The following is a 20,710-nucleotide window of genomic DNA, read 5'->3' on the forward strand; positions in this document are numbered from 1 at the left end:
GACACACAATAGGGCTCCGGTGTTCCGCGTGGGTGGTGTGATGGACCTAGTTCGCCCCCTCCCCCATGCGGTTTTTAGAGGGGAGAAATCTCACCCAGGAGGGGATAAAAGATTCCCCAGTAGCCGGCACCCTTGCCGGGTCTAACGCTAGAGATCAGGTTGCTTTTTCTGTCCCCCGCCTTCCCCGGCATCGAGAAAGCGGAAAGGCCTTTAGAACAACAAATTCCAGCCTTCCAGTCACCCCCAGATTTGGGTAGGAAGATCTTCTATGTCGGTACACTGTTTTGAAGCACAGTATTTCTGTTCCTCTTGATAGCAGTGTCACTCTTATCCAGCAGTATTTTTAAGGGAATTTAATACCTGCAAAGATTCAGAGGCGTGAAAGTTTGGGATATATTTTTTTCCTTTCTCTTCATTTTCCCGTCTCGAAGCTGCAGCTAGAAGGCGTCAAGCCGGCAGCAGTAATCTACCTCAGCTCAACCTCACACTGATAGGTTTGGATTTTTCTTCCCTCTGATTAATCCTCCAGAAGATCGCCCCGTCATGCCGTGCCAGTTAGGGTATGCCAGAGATCGCCCTTAGCGTCGCCCTACGGGTACCTGGACTTAAGCTTTAGGACAGTTTAAGCTTAAGGGCAGGGCCTTTCCTCCCAAGCCATTTGTCACCCCCATTCCCCAAAGTTGCTCCTCGGATCTTCAGCCCAATCCCGAAGGAGGGAGCTGCCCCAGCCGTTCTGAAGGTGTCTCCCTCTCCTGGAGCCCGTGGATCTTTGTGCGGGGCGGCCGCGGGGGGAAGACATACACTTATCCGGGGAGTGCCGGTGCCTGCACGGTTTCGGGGTTCCAAGGGTGCAGCTAATGAATGCCGTTTCAAAGCCGGGCTTCGTAATGGATAAATGATGTTTTTTTAGGATTTGCATTAGAAACCTGAATGGCTGATTGAGGTGTAAATCTATGAAAAGCTGCATTTAAGCCTTCTCACCCACTAAGTCCATCTGCCCCGGGAAGATAGGGCCTATCGAGCCCCACCAAACTGGAGGGTTGCCTCCTCCTTGCCTTTGGCCCGGCATTATCCACAGCCCTTCTCCAGCATTAATTTATTATCCTCTCCGAGCCCGGCCGTTGATTAAGATGAAATTACTCGGAAGCTGAAATGCGTTTGATCAATATTTACGAGAAAACCGAAGGACGGGAGGCAGATGGCCGAAGCCCGGACGCCCACCGCGCTGGCTCCGCGGCAGCCGGTCCGGTCGGCCCCGCTCCCCCCAGTCCCGCACCACCGCCTCTCGCCCGCCGCCGCGGGGGCACAGCCCCGCCCCGCCCGTCGGAAGTCGGGCCGAGACCAGCTGGTTCCGGAGCAGTTTGGAGACGGTAGTTACCCCCCTCACCGCCCATTCCCTCGCCGTGGGGCTATAACACTGCCTTCATCCCCAACGAACTCCGCTTTGCGGTTCCACCGGCGAAGAGGACTGGGGACCACCGAAGCCACCTGCCCTCCTCCCTCCCTTCCTCCCCGTGGTCGCTGCCCGAGGGCCAGCCCTAGCCCTTTAGCTAGGCTGGGTGTCCTTTGTGTGCCTGCTGGGCCGCGGCCTCTGACGAGCCTCCACGGTCAGGCGTGGGCTTCGGTCACCCCCAGCTCTCTCTGTCCGATCAATTACAGCAGCCTTTTCGAGAGACTTGAATCTGCTTGCCCGTTGCCCTTAATTTTTAGCATACCCAGATGAGGTTACTGCCCCGGCCCGAAGTGAAAAGAAATGTGGACGTTGGTGCCCTGGTATTGCTCTGATTTCCTCGGTTAGCTGAGCACAACTTTCTATTCGTGTTTATTCATGCAGTTTCTTATTGAGCTCCACATCGCACTGGCCTGGATTCCGCGTGTAGGGAGAGGATAGACAAACATTGCCTTTTTCTAGAGCACACACACGCACACGGGTGTGCAGACTCACACACACACCCACGAGTCCAAAATGCAGAGGGCACCCGTGGCCTGTAGCCACATCACCACCCTGCAGAGAGCCCAGATACACAGAACTTTGTAAATGGTGTATATAAAAAAGGGAGAAAGGAACCAAATCATCCAACTGTAAACTGACTAAGGGATGGAGAAGTCAGGGACGTGGGAGTCTCTGTGTCTCTCTGTGTGCAAGAAAGTGTTGGGAAGAGAAAGCACTAAGGGTATTACCGACAATCATACTAAATATTCTCTTCTAGCACGGTAATGACAAAAGGCAAGGGCTGTCGGGCTATAGCTGTGATTAAATGATACAAAAGGGATTTGTGTTCCTGTATCTGGGGGAAGGATGGCTGCGAGGTTTTGTTTTCAACGCTGTTCTTTTTTATTTTGAAAGCAAGGTGTTTTCAGACCAGGAGGCTTCAAAGTGGCTTGGCACCTCATGATCTGCAAGAGAAGAAAGATGTTGAAGAGTACTGAATAAAGAAACACATATGTAAATACCTGGAAGTGTGTGGTTAGAATCACCTCGCTGTAAATGAGTTGAAGTGGCAGAATCGTCTCTTTGTGCAGCAGACAGATCCTTTGCCGAGCAGGTAGAAAGAGAAAGACCAGAATTACACTAGAAGTCAAGATTTACAGCATCCAAATCCAGACCGTGACTGACCTTAATTCCAGTATTCCAGTCCTAATTATTAGCAGGAAGTTTAGCTATACTGCAAATATTTGTGGTTTTGTTTTTTGTTGTTGTTGTTGTGGTTGGTTGGTTGGGTTTTGTTTGTTTGCTTGTTTGGGGTTTTGGTTTGGTTTTGGTTTTTTTTGTTTGTTTGTTTTTTGTTTTTTTTGGTCCCCATAGAAACAACATAAGGGAATGTTCATTTAATAATAAGATCAATTAAACTATATTTTTTAATGAGTGAAAGAAAAATTGCTTTCCTACTGGATTAACCCCTCTAGCAATATCCAGCAACAATAAAGTAGTGCTACAGTTTACCAGAACACCCCAATTTGGACACGGACCTGGAGGAGTGTGTGTATTCACGTGGGTGTGTGTACAAGGGTGAACCCACACATCCACACAGTGTGGCTGTGTGCACTCACTTATGGGATGGAGCTGATGTATATAATGTTCACACACAGAGAGGCATATATATGTGTACACACATATGCATGTTTTCAGATTAAAGTAGTTCTTGTAATATCTTGTAGAACACTAAATATTCCCTTTTAATATCTAAATAGGTCAGTAATACAGTTCAATAACATTGGAGGTGTCTGTATATTCTCTCTCTTCAGTCTGTGATAAAACATTCTTTAAGACTATTGGGATTTTACACTGTAATTCTATTAAATAGTAATTGAAGGGTCGCGAGAGGCTATGATACAGGATCAGCAGTGTGTAAGCCATCCGTTTGAACTTTAATTTGGAATCATAGGCAGATGGGATCACGGCCTCTTTGTGGTGCTTGCAGATTTAAAACTAGCCGGCACATGGAGTGGAAAAAAAAAACCTGCAATGCAGATTCATTCATTAAACATGAAAGGTTAGTGCTAGAGAGGATAAACATTTAGACGTCTAGGTAAATACAGAAATATACTTCACTCCCCTCCCTTCACTGCTACGTAACCCCCAACTATCTCAGTTACTGATTTTCTATTGTTATTACAAATAACTTTCCTTTATATCCCCAGTGGGGATAAGTGTACCTGAATGACTTATTTATACCTGCATCACAGTCTGCCTGCGAAACTTTTATTCCACTTGCATCTAGGGAGAAGCCAGATTTATTTATTTATTTACCCTTTTACTGCTTCTTCCGTGTGCCTCCTTGAATGCTTTTAAAGCTCTCTGGGAAAACTACCGGAGCCAAGCCCCGCTGTATAAGGCACATGGCAGAGAAGGAGCGAGCTCTTTTCTAAAATGAGAAAATAGTAATAATAAAAAACCAAACCCCAAACAGAAAGAGTGTGGTATGAATTGATCTGCTTGAGCCGGGAGGCAAATGGTAAAAGCCACATTCTGCAGGAGGAGCCGTGGTGCTGCTTCTGCGTGTCGTGGGGAGCTACTGAGCACGGCCGAGGTGGTGTGTGCGTGTGGGAGTGGGTGTGTGCCCATGAGTGTGTATCCGTGGGTGTGTGTTGGTCAACTCTTAGGGCCGACGTTGCAGTTCCACCTTATCTGAAAACAAAAGACTTTCCAACTGGAAGTCAAATCCGCCCCTCCTCCACTCTTCCCTGGCTATATCGTATTAAAAAGGAGCTTTCATTGTTTATTTCTAAATATTTGTGAAGCAGACAGTCTATGGGTTAACCTAATTAACACATCCATACTGTATATTAGTGGACCAAGCGGTACGGCGAATTTCTAATGCGATGGTTGAATGTGATAGTCATTTCTGTGTTACAGGAGATTACGGCAACACTGGAGCATTTCCAGATTGTAGATGGTTTTAGATGTTGAATTTCCAGATGAGTATTTACCATCATAACTAATTTAAGACCATTATTAAATAGAAATTCTCAGCAGGGCTCTTTAATGATGGAACACATTACTAATTACAGAGTTTACGCTCTGTTTTGGCTAAGCAGTCTAGAGGGATGGGATTGTGCTCTGCATGCAAAGCCAATATTACTAACGAGGAGGCATCATACTCCTAACATTTCAATCATATTATTAAAGAAAGCCACTTCTTGCCTTATCTGCGCGAGGAGATAGCAAGACCGTTTTGTTTACCGGCCTCCTAAGCTCCGAAAATAGCTGGGATGGAGAGCGGGATCCCTCCCCTGCCTCCCCCTACTCCCAGAGGTTTGGCCGCCGGGGAGACTGTGCAAAGCAGGGCCTTCCCCGCCTCTCGCCGTGCCGCGGGGCTCGTTCCCCTCAGCTCCCGCCTTACAGGGGTTGCCCCCATGTCCCCCAGGACCGCAGCGGGCAGCCTCTGCCCGGCACTCCGCGCAGAGGGGAAGCGCAACAGCGAGGGCTTAAGCGGAGAGAGGAGAGGGGGGCTCTTCCCCGCTCTCCCCAAAGTCGGTGGCACAGATGCACACACGAGGGGCAGCTACACAGAATTGGTCTGTGCGGGTAGATGGGAACAAACAGCCTGCCAGTGAAGGACAAGTAGGAACAATTTCCTTGTCCCCACCCTCCCTCATCCCTTCGCTCCTCCGGGGTCCACGTCCCGGGAAGCTGCTGGTGCGTTTCACCCTGAGGCCCGGAAGACAGCGACTCTCCCGTCGAAGCTCGAGGAAGCAGATCTGCGTCCCGAGGTTTGTATTAAACTGCGAAGATGAGTTCAGGTCTGCGAGAGAATGACCCCGGTGGGATCAGGGGAAGTGGGACACCGTGGTCCCCGGCCGGATGAGCCCCTGTTCCAGCAGCCCTGTCCCCTGGATCATCTCGCACATGTGGGACTGGCGCCCGCCTCCCGTAGCGTTTCTTTGAGACTACAGTGGCCTTAGAGACAGAAGGAGGCAAAGTAGATCTATGGCTTATTTACTCATCTCAGGTGTGGGCCACATAAAATTGCATTTAGCTTTTCTGACAACGGCAATTTTCCTCTTACCCATCTACTTCCTGGCCCACCTCCTTTCCCTCTCCAGGTTATAGAGCACGCTGTTGCGTTCAGACCCGATGTCAGTCCCGAGTTTTCTTTGCCCTTGAAAGGACGACAGACGGTTCTCAGCCTATTTTCATTCTCGCTATCCATTAATGTACTTGATCTGGACGATTAATAAGTACCGAGGATAGGTTTGCAATAACCTGCTATTACGTTCAGTGTTGGGTTTGCCCGAGTAAAGAGTTTTGGATTGGCTTGCTCTGCCTGTCTTAAAAAGGTGCAGTATCCATTCTCTCTGCAGTTGAGATCCACATATATGTGTATACAGAGAGAAACAGAAGTACATTTTCTCTTTATACACATACGTATTTCCAAGGACAGTTGCATATTTTCCACACACCCCCTCCCCAGTCTGGCCTTAAAGAACATGAAAATCTAGGAGGCACAGGAACACAAACCAATTACCAGAGACTTGCTAGGTTTCCCCCTCTCTTCTGTTTTAAAGAACTCTTTTACGTCGTCTAAACAACAATCTAAACATAAAAATCTTTGGATGGATTTGAGGGAAATTAAATTGTCTCCCCCCACTGTGTGCTTGTGAGAGAGTCAGACTGTGTTAACTTCTAAATGGATTCTCTCAGTTTGTCTACTTATGTATTTTACTGCAGTGTGTCTTGTTCAATAACGCAGGATGTGGCACTCGGTGAAAATCCGGTCGCTCTTTTGGGGGCTCGCTGCTTCCCGGTGTCGAGGAACTTCCATCTCATAGGCCGGGCCCCTCCGCGCCCCGCGTCTGCGGCCCCAGGACGGAGATCCCTCCTCCCTGTTGCTCCGGGGCTCTTCGCACCGCGCCGTTTCTCCCGGGACTGTGACTCCCCTACCCTCCGGGCAGAGCTAAACAGAAGGCAAAGCCCCAGAGGTGGACGTGCATTCCCTCGGGGGCACTGACTAGGGACCCTGTGGAGCTCCGGCCCCGCTCCCGCCCGGCACAGCCAGCCATCGCGGGGAGGAAGGAAGCAATGCCGCCCGCCTGGGGCTGCCGCCTCCCCTCGGCCGGGCACCACCAGAGCTGCGCGGGCCGGGCCGGGCGCGGGGAGCGCCCCGCTCTGACCGTCCCCCGCCAGGCCGGCCCTGCCGGAGCCGTGCCGAGCCGAGCCGTGCCGGACCGCTGCCCGCAGGTGCCCCCTTCCCGGCGGGTTCTTCCCGCCCCGGCGTCCCGGGCGCCGTGTCCCCGCCGAGCCGCGCTCCCGCCGGCACCGACGGCGCCTCAGCCCGTTTGGAAACTGACTCATTCTGTAAATAATCTTTGACGTCCCCACAAAGCCGCCCTTCGAGAGGAGTTTATTAGCACGGAGCCATTAAAACAGATGTCATGTTAGCTTCCCCGTGACATTTGGGTGACACATCTCTCCCGATGAATTGCTAATTGTCTTCCCGCCCGCAGTAAACATCCCGCTCCATTGTCTGCGCTCAAGAGAGTTTCTGCCGCAAAATACAGTCCTGCACGGCGGAGAGACCTCGCCGTGCGCCTCCCCGACCCCTGCCCCGGCCCCGGCCCCTCGCCCCGGCCTCCTCGGTCGTACAGCTACCCTTCTTCCGTCCCTCAGACCCCATCTGCCGCTGCTGCCCCCCGGCTGAAGCCCCGGCCCCTTCCCCGCACCTGGAGGTGCGGCAGGCCCGGCCCGACACCCTTCTGCCCTGCCCTGCCCTCCGCCGCCGCTCTCCGGGCTGGGTGCGGCAAGGACCCTCGCCCGCCCTGAGGCACCCTCGGGCCCTTCAGCAGACAGCCGCGCCCGCGGGGCCGGGGCGACAGAGAGCCCTCTCTTCGTCCTTCTCCTTCTGGCATAACACCCTTTCCCAGCTCCTCCGAATTATTTATTTTGCCTGGAACAAAAGGTGTGTGTGGGGGGGAGGCGTTCCATTTCCAGTAAAGTCCAGGCACGGCGGTGACATGTCTGTCATTTTCGGATGTGAAAAGCAGGGATGTGCAGGGCCGAGCCCTCTCCTTATTCCCTGGTGGAGGTACTCAGAGGAAACTGTCTGAGGGCTTTAGGAGGATAAGACAGAGCAGCTTTAAAGACGAGCTTTTCAGCTGAGTGGCTGACAGAATCCGTCTTACCTATGTACGTAAGGTTTCATATTCATAGCCGTTGTCTGTACGTTGATACATAATCTCTCGCCCTTGTTAATTCTCAATAGATGCAGAGATAACTAATCCTCCCAGCTAGGTAGACACGGGCAGATTACGTGAGTGCTGTCTATCTACCTATCTATCTGTACGGCCGTACACACACATATACAAGCACGTAAAGCATTTTCACTGGGTTTTCTTCCACGGAACTACACAGAAGTGGGCAGATGCAGAACCCGACGTCTTGCCTAGTAGATGAAGAAACATATACGTATCACTCACATATTCAGGGCTACTTGTTGTTAGAGGCGAAAGATTGTGTAGATTAGGAATCTTTAAAAAATCCAAATCAAACACAACTCTCTTCTCCCCTAAACCAGTAAAACAACACTTGAAATTATTTATCTGCTGGACAAAGAGAGTTAAAGGATATATTATTTTGATTACCCAAAAGCGTACCCGTCCTTAAAGCCAGCCAGCGTCTACAGAGACAGTTACCTGAGCTCTGCTTTGTTCTGATTTTTAGCATAGATGTTTTATGGACGTCAAATGCAAAACAAAGCGATTTTGGGATGCATGCTAAATCTCGCCCAGAGTGTGCCTAGACCTTGCCCGTTCCCCGTCCGGCGGCGCTGGGCTCTCCCTTCCCAGGAAAGCCGGGGACGATGGCGCCGATGGGGCAGCGCCTGTCCCCGCCGACTGCGCTAACACTGTGGTCTGAACTCGGTTGAGTTTACAAATGTCGTTTAGTACCTGTCCGCCTCCGCGGATGGGATGGCTTTGCAGCCGCTCGGGAAGGTGCCTGGCTCGGGCCCGGCGGGATCATTCCCACGGCTGCCGCCGGGTCTCGCCCCACCCCGTCCGGCCCGGCCCGGCCCAGCGACCCAGCAGGGAACGGTCCCCGGCGGGCGCACCGCAGCCTGCCAGCCGCATCTCTGTGCGAACGGGAACCCTGCCCCCGGCGCGGGGCGGGAGGCGGGTGGGGGGTGCTCAAATGCTACCTCACTGCTCCTCGGTGAATATTAAACATCATTGTCTTACAAATGAGGAGAAACCGCTACGTCAGAATAAACTAGCTCGTGAAACCCCAAGTCTCTTACAGCGGGTCATTAGAGACGACGAAGCTCTTAGCCCTAAAATCGGATTCCTCCCACCTGCGACTTCTCGGTGTCCTGATGTCCCGAAACTGTCCGTCTTGTTCGGCTATTAGCGATACCATACACACTGGTCCCCACAAGAATGATGGGATGATCTCATCCCTGATGAATTCCTGCAAGGACCCTTCTCTGAAAATAGGTACTTTCACTTTGGTAATGCCCTTCCGATGACCAAGTTGTCTCCTTGACTGGAAACATGGTGGGGACATGGGACTTTGTCACTGAATCTGGGTCAGAAGAGAAAGGCAGCTTATGCTCCCTTGCCAAGATCTTTCCCTTTGGCTAATGACTTTGTCCTGTGTCAGTGAAGTCTCTAAGACTTGTTTTTATCTGCACGACCAGAGGAAACATTGAAGAATTCTTGAATTTTACACCTCTCTGCTGTTGCTGTGAATAAGTCAGTCGCTCACTAGAGAATTACTGTGTATCAGAGAGGAAACAACTACCTGCAAACAGGGATTGCATATTAGGAAATAGCTTCCCGAGCTGTATTGTTCAGATTGATGCTTATTTCTCTCATTACAAAATCAAGATACTCCTATATCTCATGCAACATCCTAGTGTTACACCTTGAGAAGGGAGAGGAAAGTCTGAGGAAGCGAAGGTGACAGTTTGGAAAATGCAGGAAGAAAATAACACCCATCACACTTCCAAAATAAAAACCTCCTTACCAAAATAAAGCACCAAATAAACCACAAATCTATATATAATCAATACTGATCTGGAACCAATCTGTTCCTCCCCAGCTTCGTGCGGATCCCAGGGCTGCAAATGCTTGTGATTACAGAGAGTAGGAGGGTCATTTTCTAACAAGGGTGCTCACTGTATCTGAGCTCCAAATTATCCAGAGAGGACAGATGGCCCTTCTGATCTTATAATGAGAGCAGGGAGTGATTATCAGCCTGAACCAAAAAAATGATGCTCTGCTGACATATTTTCACAGTTCTGAAATCTGTGCTTGCACTTATGCCTCGATTCATATCCCTCTTCGTTTAATTTAGGCATCATTTGGGATTTTGAAGGGCTGTGTGAAATCCGCTCATTTATCTCTGTCTGTGCTTCTCTGTCTCTCTCCCCATGTATCTATCTAGGACATGTGTACAGACACAAAACAAAGGAAAGCAAAAGGTCACTTCACAGGAACTCTTAAGCCAAATCATGCTTGGCAAAATATTTATATATAAATATATTTGCCAATAATTAAGAAGCCCAGCTGCCTCCCGGATGCCTAGATTTTATGCCTGCTTCTTGGCAGTTTTCTGAAGCTGTTGCATTCCATCTTTGCAATTACTACGATACATGGTGAGTCAGCCCAGACTCCAGCTCCCTTTGAAAAAAACCGCAAAAAAAAAATCATACTTGTGTATGTACATATTTGGGGTTTGTGTTTATGCTTTAACTAATTTTTTTTTTATTTTTCCCCCAGAAGGGTCTATAGCAGAGAGCAGAATACCCTATGAAGGCCAAGTAAATGTAAAGAGAGATATTTCTTTCATTTGCAGATTGCTGTGACTTTTCAGTCTAAAAGTAGTGTTAATTACCTCTATCCTGCACAGAAGGTGTCACAGAGAAGGAGGCCTGGGGAAGCTTCTGGTGACTGGCAGGAGTCAGATCTCCATCCCTCTTTTCAAGTCCCTCAGAGGTGAACTTGCAATTGCAGAGAAGTTATGTCAGTACAAACAAATTAAATCAGGGAACTATTCAGTGGTTACACAGTCATTTCACTCTCATATTTGCACTGTAATATTGCATTACCCTCTAATTGTCACATATACTTTTCACTCTCCAAATATGGAAGACAAATACTGAATTCATTTAAAGTTGTACTGCTTGCCAGGCTGCCCGGCTGGGCGAGGAAAGCGTTTTCAGTGTGTTCTTGCTGCCATCTACTGGTTCCACAGCTCTGAGTGAGCCCGTCATCCCCAAAACATCCCTCTGTTTTCACAGCCGAGAAGAAAAAGGTCTATGGCAAACAGCGCGAAATGCACCTAATGGGAAAAGCCGTGATAATGTCGCCGGTGTCACTAGGGAGGTTGCCATGCCATTAATTTTAAGTATAGGGAATAACTCCTCTTTTAGTTACTGGAGCTGTACTCACCACTTGGAACTAAGCATGCACATGTATCTTTGCAGAATCAGCTCTGAGTGTAAGGTGGTTTTACACAAACAAGGCAGTAATTTCCTATTTTTGGTGCTAAGAGATTCTAATAATATATTCTTCGAAGAACAACAATTTGTTTGCAGAAAAAAAAGTTTAGATATTCTGTATCATTACCAAAGTCATATTTAAGGGCAGACAGTGCCAAAGTTTTCCCTACTCCCTTTTCCTCTTCAGTATCCATCTCAACTCCGCTCCCAAAATATGGCAGGAGGTGTGCCATACTACATAAGTAATATCAGTTTGGCTTTGTCTGCATTTTGTCAACCCTTTCTCTAGAAGGTATTTTGTTTTCATAGCAGTAGCATTTTTCCTAAGGTATCATCTCACATTGTCTGTTTATTTCCAAATGACTGCTGATTTGAAATAATGACACCATCTAGTAATTTTATCCCATGAAAATCATACCATATACGTAACTTCTTCAGAGAAGGTATGGTTAGGAGAAATTGATAGGGTAATACTTACTGTAGATTGCCCAGGTCAGATCCATGAGGATCACTTAATTACTGAGGCTTGAGATAAGTCACCCAGATTCCTATGATTCCTCCAGTGAAGCCTCTGTAACACCCACACTGCAGATACACAGTGTATAGCAATTGTCTGAGTGCATCAAGAAGCTTTGGGCCTTGGACTCTAATACCTCAGGTCAAGCATCCCTTTCCAGAGCCCATTTATTTGTAGGACCTCACTCAGGGGGCAATGATTTATCATCTTAAAAATACTGCCACCTTCATGGTCTCTTACAATGTGAGAAACCTCAGTATTGATTCTTACTCCAAACCAGGCAGGGTTTAACCACAGTTAACCACAGAAAACCTTTCTACTTCCATGTGACAGAAATCCAACATAAGGAAAGAAATTCTGACTGGATGGGCCACAACCCTCTAGAGAAGTAACTTCAGTAAGTCCTAATTCCTTTAATGTCTTAGGTTTTATCTTTTGGAGATAGATTTCTGAGGTAGTCTTTCTGAGTTGCCTTACTTTCTTGATTCATAATTCTGCCTGACTAGTTTAGCCCTCTGCTTGCTCCATGTCACAGTTTCTGGGACACCTGACTTTTGGTACCAGGGATTTTCACCTAACTAAACCAAAGTTTAAAACTCCACTTGGCAGGAGAACACCAACAATGCAAGTGATGCAATGCTGAGACCTTCAGTTGTCCATGCCTAACAGCTTGCCAACTAAAGAGTATGGTCTCAACACAAGGAAGCTGGGAGTCATGAAACACCATGCCTTCCTTCATATTGCTAATCAATGGGTAAAGCTACAACCTACAGATTCCCATTTGGCATTGGCTTCACTATCAGACAGAGCACGTGGGTCTTTTTAAGGATATGCAAAGAATTTTAATATGTATTTTGAAACTGCAGATTTTTAGAGTAAGACCAAAGACCTTTACAACGTGTCATGGAACACACATACCCTGTTGATCCTCTCCCAAGCTCTCATGTATATTCTGTCCATTTTGGCAAACAGTTTCAATGAGATCTCAGCAGAGGAGCAGTCTGGTGTGAGGTATCTGAGGTAAGGATCAGCAGAATAAGGCCTTCACAAAATGGCAGCATCATATCCATCTGTATGAGATCTCTGAGGGTCACTCCATCTTTTAAGTGTTGCTTATTTCTGATAAAGCAGTACAGTGACAATCATACCTGTAGGAAGCAGATGTGATAGCTTTTGGCTCCTGAGTGCCTAGCTAGCCAGCCATCCTGGCCAGATACCTGCTTTTCTTTTACTGCTGTTAGTCTGACTGTCCACAGGGATTTTGTCTCAGCATATATGAACATCGCCATAACATGAAATGGAGCATTATCTGTAAAAGTATTTAGCAGGACTGCTGAAAAACAGCAGGACATGTTCATTTTAGGTTCTGTTTTGCCAGCGTGACACCCACATGATAGCTGTGCCCGTGATCACTCATTTTTTAATCTGATTGCAACTTTCACTTACACTTGCAAAATGCAAGGCATGAAGTAGGTGCACGCATTTAACCTGTGCGCTGCTCTAAAATACCTGTGCTTCCAAGGTTGAACAGATGGCCATAGAAGATGTTACACGATATCTCTGGTTAAATGCCTCTCTGCACATGAGAAAATTATTTTTTTGGGCAGTATAGCATATGATCATATGGGTCCTCTGTGACTAGGATGCAAGCATACTGAGGACGCAGCTGAGGCATGTTCTCAGCTTGAGTTTTGGTGTGTGAGAAAGATTTGTGTCATTTTGCACATTTTGAATGATTCAGAGATCATGGAAATGAGTTTTGTGCTGAGGCTGTTGACTACTTTTTTATTAAATAAGAGATAATTTTTATTCAAGAGAATGGTCCAGAAACTTGCATGAATGAAGACATCAATGATTCTGCAAAGCCCGGTGGAAAAAATTATGTTATTGTTGTTTTAAATAGTGTTCAACATATGACACTGTGAAACATAATGAGTAGCCTGAACATCTTGTTGCATCACTAATTCATAGTAATACAATTCTTTTTTTCCAGGACGGTTTGCAGTACTTTTTGTACCACTTGTTAGTGGTACTTCAAAGTCAATCGATGCCTATTGTTCAACATCATTAATAGATTTCAAAACTGAAGGATTGTATTCTGTGGAAATACTAACATTTCAAACTTTTAAGATAAAAAGAGGCAACATTTTGAAATCTTAGATATTTAGGAATATCTAAATGAATTACTAAAATCTTCCATTTCAGTGAGACTGCAACACTACATGCTGTATAGATTTCTTTTGACTTAATAATTTCAACTTTTCTACTCTCTTAATCTAAATTATAAAACTAAAGGAAAATACTCCAGCAACTTAGAAATTAAATATTCCAGTGTTCTTTGCAAAGAACATTCACAGAATTTTCAGCAACCAGTATTGAAATCGACAAATTAGAATATTTTTAACCTGTTCTAATTATCAGACAATAAAGTGGCTAGAAGGACAGGAGACTTACTGTTCTGCAAAATAATAATTTACACTGAAACTATCACTCCTATCACTCTATGATTTATGTGCTAAAATACGTATATGTATTAAGAAACAAGGGAACTTACATTTAATTTAAATACTAATCAGAGGACAACTATTGAGATATTGCGACCTTAAGTACACATTCAGCAATACTCCATCTAAGCTGATATTTCTACCGTCAGACAAAGTACAATGGGATACATATGATTTCTTTTTCTTATTTTGTTTTGAGAAGATGAAAACAATATTTTGTTTACAGTCTAACAATGAATGCTCTTTGGTCTTTAAAACTACCATGAAATTAGGTGAAGAGGAGAAGCTTTGCCATGCACCTTTACACATGAATTGCATACACTAGGACTGGTACTGATCATTCATTTGGGAATTACTCAGGCTTCCCATGTGGATCTGGCCTATTCAATGTTCACAACAGATGATGCGGTTAAAGAGTACATCCTAAGAATTGCCTGTTTGAGAGTCAAGTTCCTAAATCCCTTACAGAGCTATATACCTCAAAGAATGGTTGCTCAAGTGCCTGAAAACTTTTCTTTTTCCTGTAAATTACATTCAGAGAGTGTTAAACCCTTTTTCAGGTGAACTGCCCTCCTCTTTGATTCTTCTGTCCTTGTGCCAGGGGGAAGCATAAAATGAAGCCTTGTTTTCATAGGGGACCAAAGCATCTCTGTGCTAAATCTGATGCTGCAGACTGGATAGATGAATCCTGAATGAATGATGGTCTTATCCCTGTAATATGCACTTTCAGAAAATGCTTCATGGCTCATCTTCCCTTTAAATATATTGAAGTGACATATTTTCTGGCCTCTGCTGACTTCTGGTTGGACTAATTTGGTCCTAGCAATTGTAAGTGGTTTAGGAAATACTACGCCTTTTAGAACTGAAGCTTTGACATGATACAAGTTGGACCTCGTTGAGCAATCTGGATAATAATGTGTTTTATGGCTTTCAAATATTCTTGCTGCAATGTAAAGGTCCATAAATATTTAGAACAGCGAGTCTACGGTCCATTTATGCCTATTTGATGTAGCATTGTTTTTCTGTATTGAAGTTTGTTATTTTCATGTATGACATCTGCATTGTAGTTTTCAAATATGAAACATTTTTATTTTTTTCTAAAGAGTTTCTTGTTACACGAAGCATTGAGGTGATCAGAAGATGAACTATATTTTAACACCCTCAGACTGGAAGATATCAACAAAGATTAGGCAGAGAAAAATAAAGAAATAATCTATGACAGTGTTGAGAATGATTCTCAGAATTTTAAATACTTGTTAAAGGCTTTGCTGTATTTCACTTCAATAAACATCATGCTCCAGTTACTACTTGAAACCATAGGGGCATTATCCTGTGCAGCACTTATCAATATTTTAACACGTGAAAGTCAAATGATGTTGAAACATTGAACTATATTTCCATCTGTGCAAGCTAAAATGGTACAAATGCATCCCATGTAATGGAATACTACATCCCCAGTTACTTTCTTACAAGTGATACCTGATTCCTCTGTATTTTCTGTAGTTGTTTCCATTGCTCCGATGGTGCCCAAAGGAAGACTGTCTTTTAAAATTAATGTTTCTAGCATTTAAGAAGTTTTAACCCAACAAGCCTTAATTTCAGAGAAAACAAACGCTTGGAAATTCCTATAAAAATTGGTAACTTATTTTCTGTTGCCCTTGCCTTGGTGTCAAATCTTTCTGTGCATGTGCAATTTGTGTGAAAATGGGCACTGGTACCAAAACAGAGACGCTGAGACTGGCTAGAGCACAAATAGACTGCTCCCATGAGAGATTCTGGGAGCTTGTGTCCAGTGGAAAAATGTGCACAATAGGAAGAAGAGAAAGAGGTTGCTGCCAGAGGCCAAGCATTTCAGTGGGGTTTCTCTGAAACCTCTGGAAGGACAATTCCAGTCACAGACCTGTAATGTGACCTTCACACTCCATGGTCCCAGAGCTCCCTGCATGAGGTACAACTGGATGGCCTGTCAAAGACTAGACCAACTACCTGGTTTCACCCTGTAAGTCCATGAACCAAAAGCAGGATCACTGCACTGCAAACAGGTGTGACACAAGTATGACGGCATGAGAGTGTGATACCCAGGTCAAGTGTCAACTGTATTGCTCAGTGTGTCACTTGAGAGTCTGTACCCCTTTAAGATGTTCTTTTACCAGCAACTCATCAGAGATTAAATGATTGATACCCCTTTTGTGAATCCTGTTCCATGAACTTATCTCCTGTTGCTTATGTTACTGCTGACATAGTGAACCTTCTCTATGGTCACTGAATTTATTTTCTTGTCTTATATCATGTTGTTTTGATTTTTTACACAGTCTCCTTGTTTCTCCTGACTTTTCTACCTGAGGCCTTGGCTTATATACTTTATATAATCTTATATACTCTTTTCTACCTGAGATCTTGGTTTATATACTATAATAAGCCATTTACTTCCTTATTTCTTGGAGCTATCTAAAGCTTCCTTTCTCCATGGTCACGTGTCTGTGTTTCTTGTCTGATTTCTTTCCTAGTGAAGAACACAATGGTGCCTTTTGTTATTTTTTTTTTGGAAAAGGATTTGAAGACTACCAGATCTGCTTAATTGTGGGGCTGCTTCAGGCACTTCTCTCCTGTCATTCAGGGGCTGCTCATTTGGCTACCATGTTTGACTAGTCATAGCACCACTAGGCTGTAGCTTCAAATGAAGCAGACTTTTGGTTCTCCTGCCCACGTCTTCTGTGCACATGGGAGGATGAATTTTTATACTGCAAAATAGCAGGTCTGGACTGTCTTCCCACCTGATCTGATATCTTCATCGAGGTGTTCAGGTAGACTAATGAGTCGAACAGAGAACTGCAGTAAACAAGAAACTGGTTAAGTGTAGTTGGCCAGATCTCTTCATTTGGCCATCACTCCCTTCAGGTTCACCTGTGAGAGAAGCAGTTATAGAGGCTACATAAGGCATGATGATTTTCTCTCTGTGCACATTCATAGAGTGTCATGTGGCAATCAGATCTGTGCTTTGCAGTGCCCTGCTCACCAGCAATGGACAGGACTCCAAAGTGCCCCTTATGCATGTGTCCAGTGAGAAAGCTTTCCTGTTTTCATGGGTTTCCCAGCTTCTTACACTGGCCTTAAATTTTTTCCAATATAATATAACCAACCACTGGACACATTTTTCCCAGGGCTTTGTTGACCCTGTTTTATATTTTTTATTCTCCTTGCGAGGATAACTACAGTCTATTACTGTTGTTTAGCAGTGTTTCTTGGAATGAGTTTCAGAAGGTTTCCCATCCACCTGGAAGTGACTTGATCCACTAGCCTGTGAGTGGCTGTAAATGAATCCAGCAGAAGGGTTGCAATCATTTAGTCAATATGTTTCTTCTATAATGTGTACATCTAGAACACCTTCAGAGCTGGTAAAATTATATAGCAGATACTGCTGCTTCATCAGAAGACCAGTCCTAGGGCAGCTCCCCATTACCATGGGATAATCATGGTGCTGGAATGAGTCTTTCCAGTAACATGAGTCTTTTTGTAATGCTCCGCTGTTCCCATGATTGATTACAGGTTGAACATTTTCCCTTCTTGTTTTCCATTGGACCCAGACAGCTGCATTTTCCATTTGTCTGTCTGTTTAGCTTGCTATTTGCCTTTAACTAGAGTGCTTGGGCAATGGTGTTCTCTGTCACTACTGCAACCCTTTCCCCAACAGTTCAGCTGCTCTCACTATTTGGATTAGCTGCTTCAGGCTGGTGCCTCTTTGTATTCTTTTCTATAAGCCGCAATGGATAGTCCCAGGCAACACCATCATAGTGGTAGGAAATGACACCAGTGACTGGACATGAGACAACATCTCTGAGAACCCTGTAAAGGCTCATGTGATTATCATGGTAAGCCAGGAAAAATTGTTCTATATTCAGCAGTTTAACTGGCAACTCTGGAATGGAGACACTGGGGCTTTGTGAAAGATTTTGATTTTTCAAACTCTTGCATGGATCTCCAGTACATAAATCTCAAAAGACCAGATCAAACATGTGAGTTCCAAGAGGATCAAAGTTAAGCGTGGAGATCATAGGTCCTTCTTAAAAGAAAGCTTGGCCTAGGATTTGTAGATAATTAGGCAACTCTAGTTCAACAGTAAAATCAGTCTTTGATCAGCTTTTGATCGTAAATGGTAAATATGGTAAACAAATGATTTTAACCAAGGTTGGAGCAGAGCTGTGGTGTCTGGATATGCTTGTCTGTCTGCAATGAAGTAGGAAACAGGGATAATGCCAATTGAGGTATGTAACACCAATGCCAAGTGTTCTATGTTTGAGGCTCAGGTGACCCTGACTTGTTTGTTGTGTTCCCCACAACTGTTGTTGCCTAAAAATATACATGTGGGTGCCAGTTATCATCTCTGTTAGGTAAGTGCTGAAAGTAGTTTTATACATTATAATACAACTGAAAGTTCATGTGGTATTTTAGATAGGTTTTCACAACTTTTCCTCCCAAAGAAAGATTTAAAAAATCTTCACATTCTCATACAGTTATCCTTCATGCCTAGCTTGTTATGCAAGCTGCATTCCTACTTTAGTGCTTTTAAAAAATGTTTGGTCTGGAAATCCAGCACTGTTAGAAGTGTGAGTCCTCGCATACAGGTGAGGTTTTTTTCAGTGTACTTTTTGTTCTGGCTATGCTACGTTTTCTTGCTCGGGACATTTTTTTCTTTGATGTGAACCTCCATAAACTGACTAATGTCATGCTCTTTAATGTACTACAGGTAAAGTAATTCTGCCCTGAGATAATAGATGAGATTCTATATGAATAAATGCAAATGCATATGGGGGAAAAGCAGCCCATATAGGATGATGGCTCAAATCTGCAGCATATTCTTGCTATATGTGCCATTTTGCATGTTGTTCTGAGCCCCTCAATCAAGACTTACTAAATACAAATTATTTTGGAACTGTAAATCCCTGAGCAGCAAGCTGTTGGAATGTGGTTATATGAGTTTGCCCTCTCTTAGAGACAGGTTGCTGTACTGGATGGATCTTTGCTTTGATACACTGTGGCTGCTCTTAGCATTTATGTTAGAAGACTTCATATTTCTAAACAAAATGACAGCTGCCCAGTGGTTAGTTTTCCATTCTAGTTCCCAGCCAAAAGTGGAAAACCATATTTGAGCCCCTTCCCTTTGAACCTGGTAGCTGGACCAGGGTCTTCTATTTGTGCCTGGAGTCATGAGTAGCAAAACACATATTTAATCTACAGCACAGACTCCACTCTCAAAGATTTGGGTTTGTGCCAACAAAGAACAAAAACACATTTTGAAATTTTTAGTGTTGCTGCAAAGAGAACGATGCCTTAAAGTGCAGGGTGCATGTTGCTTCCTGATGCCTTCTCTAACAATCTCTCCTGCAAGTGTGTTTTCCCCACATTCAAAGGGAGAAAAGAGCCAATGCATTACTTTCTTCCTTGCCCTCTTTGCTTAAAGAAACTGCTTTTGAAGGTGTGGGTGTCTGTTTTGGTCAACCATTTTGGAGATATTAGGATAGACTTTGGGACCCAGACTAAATGAGACATGTATGGAGTTTCTATACAACTGGATGTCACTTAGTTTGGCAAGATTGTCCTGTACCTGGAAAGGTAGGCAATAAAACTGAAACCTGTTTTCTACCTAACATATGGTATCTAACCCCACTGGAGGCTTGTGCTTGGCAAGCAAAGCAAAAACACTGCAAATTTGATTTAGGCACATATTCAATAGTACTCATATGGTTTCCACACTCTCTGCTTTGGAGACAGGCCAGTGTGCATAAACCAGGGGATATATAATACCAGTAGTATGGAATTCTCTTCCTCTTTTCAGCTTTCACTAAAAATTAGGTGTCTTTTTTCAGGAACACAGACCATTCCTTCTGGCAAAATAACTTCCAACCCCCTGGCCTTCCATACATCTTCCCTGTATGTATAAAACAAGTTATGAGGTCTAAAGGATCACAAGAAGGACAGGAAAATACATTCATATGCTGTCATCTTTATTCATGTTTTGTTCACTTCATTGTTCACTTCATTATTTACTTCAATAAATGTTATCTGAAGTTCAGAAGTATGTAGAAACCCTAATGCAATGGCAGCTGTAAGGAGCTGATGTCTTCAACAATAAACCATATTGAACATCCATGTTTGAGTTTTCTCTGCCTCAGTTTACCTACCTAAAAAGAGGAAAGTTGTATCTGCCAGCTGATTGGCTGGTGCCTTATGGGATTAAACTGGTGACTGGAAAAATGTTTTCATGTTCCTGTCTAAAAGACAGTGTGCATTTGTGAGGTGTTATGGTGTTTAAACAATGAGTGATAACATATAAATTCAACTTATTCACTGCACTATGCAAAAGCAATGCATTAGCCTTTTGGATTGCATCGGAGTTTCAGCTTGTGATGGATTAGAGATCTCTCTAAATGCATTAATGCATGCAAGTATAGCCAGACTGATGAGTCTATACCACAGAGACAAGCTGCTGTGGTATCATTGTCAGTAGGAGCCAGAAAGCGAGGAGACTGCATCAGGGCATGGGTCAAGACAGTGGTTACAGCTACTGTTAAACAATTCAACAGCACAGCAGTTCTTCCTCCCCCTCTGCTGTCTGAAGGCAAATGGTTATCTGAGACATGAACTGGAACATTCAGGCAATGTCACTTTTCATGATATTTTATGTTTGCCTTACTGTGCAAAGCTCCAAAGAGTATGCACTTTTCTTCCATCCTTGAGTTTGGAAGTGAAAC

This window comes from Myiozetetes cayanensis, unplaced genomic scaffold (genome assembly GCF_022539395.1).
Source record: "Myiozetetes cayanensis isolate MyiCay16 unplaced genomic scaffold, myiCay2020 scf2-11, whole genome shotgun sequence".
NCBI lineage: Eukaryota > Metazoa > Chordata > Aves > Passeriformes > Tyrannidae > Myiozetetes > Myiozetetes cayanensis.